Here is a 1837-nt window from a genome sequence, read left to right as displayed (position 1 = left end):
GGCCCCCCCCCCCCCCCCCCCCCCCCCCCCTTCTGACAGAGCCGTCAATGAAAGCTAATCCAAGCCTCGGGAAGTCCAACCTCAGCCACGAGAGCCGCTCATGTCCACATCTTCATCAGCCTGCTTCACTATGGCTGCTTTAAGTTACCATAGTAAAACGCTGCTTATATGATCTGAATTCGATTTTCCTGTAGTAAAACTACAGTACTCTGGTGGAAACTATAGTTACCAGTGTGCAATGAAAGGGATTGTAGTGTACTGTTTTCAGAAGAAAACACTCAACTAGACTCAAAAAGCAATGCTTTCTAGGGTCTACAACTATCAATGTGAACATGCATCATGTTTTTCCCCCCACATGCATAATGGTAATATCATGTTTTTGTATGTTACTAATACTATTATGCATGTGCATAAAACATGAAGTTACCATAGTAACATGTCCAAAAGCATGGTACGCATGTGCATAAAACATGAAGTTACCATAGTAACATGTCCAAAAGCATGGTATTAATATGATGCATGTTTTAAAAAAAACATGGTATTGTCATAGCCCATGTCCAAAACCATAGTAATACTATGATACATGTCCAAAAAACATGATTTTACAATGTAACATCTTCAAAACCATGGTAGTACTATGATGCATGCATGGTTATTTCCATGTTTTTGGACATGTGCTTTGATAATACCATGTTGTTTTATACAGCCATCATAGTAATACCATGCTTTTAGACATGTTACCATGGTAATACCATGTTTTTGCATGTGTTATCATGGTAATACCATGTTTTTTGCACATGCATCATAGTAATACAATGTTTTTGGACATGCACTATGACAATACCACGTTTTTTAATACATGTATCATAGTAATACCATTTGTTTTGGGTAGGTTACCATGGTAATACCATTTCTTCATGCATCATAGTATTACTATGGTTTTGGACTTGCTATGACAGTACCATGTTTTTATACATGCATCATATTAATACCATTCTTTTGGGCATGTTACCATGGTAATACCATGTTTTTGAACATGCATCATAGTAAAACTATGTTTTTAGACATGTACTATAATAATACCATGTGTCTTTGTACATCCATCATAGTAATATCATGCTTCTGGACATGTTAGTTACCATGTTAATGCTACGTTTTTTTTACCATGTGTTACCACGGTAATACCATGTTTCTGGATGCTACCATGGTAATGCCATGTGTTTTGCACATGCACTATAACAACACCATGTTTTTTATACATGCGTCATAGTAATACCATGTTTTTACCATGGTAATCCGATGTGTTTTGCACATGCATCAGCGTGATACCATGTTTTGGACATGTTCACATGGTAATGTCATGGGTTTTGCACATATATACAGTTTTCTCAGTACCATGCTTTTATATGCCTCGTGGTAATTATAGTAGCCTAATACCATGTTTTTGTTTGCATGCATTAATTTAGAATAAAACCATGTTTTTGTACGTGCGCCGTGGTATTACCATGTTAACATAACACCATGGCTTTGTATGGGCCATAGTAATATCCATTCTGTACATGCATTAGAGCAATACCATATTGCACATTACATTTTGTGCATGCACTATGACAATACCTTGGGTTTTGGAATGATGCCGTGTCTGATTATGGAAATATTATGGTATATCCCAAAATGCCATACCCTTGTAAGTGTAATGGATAATTTGATTATACATTAGGATGCTGCGTTTGGATGCTATATGCGGAGAGAGAGACTGTGTGAGTAAGAGAGAGAGAGAGAGAGAGAGAGAGAGAGAGAGAGAGAGAGAGAGAGAGAGAGGGAGAGAGCGCGGCAC

This window comes from Sinocyclocheilus grahami, unplaced genomic scaffold (genome assembly GCF_001515645.1).
Source record: "Sinocyclocheilus grahami isolate Dianchi unplaced genomic scaffold, SAMN03320097.WGS_v1.1 scaffold932.1, whole genome shotgun sequence".
NCBI classification, from domain to species: domain Eukaryota; kingdom Metazoa; phylum Chordata; class Actinopteri; order Cypriniformes; family Cyprinidae; genus Sinocyclocheilus; species Sinocyclocheilus grahami.
This window is presented reverse-complemented; position numbering follows the sequence as displayed.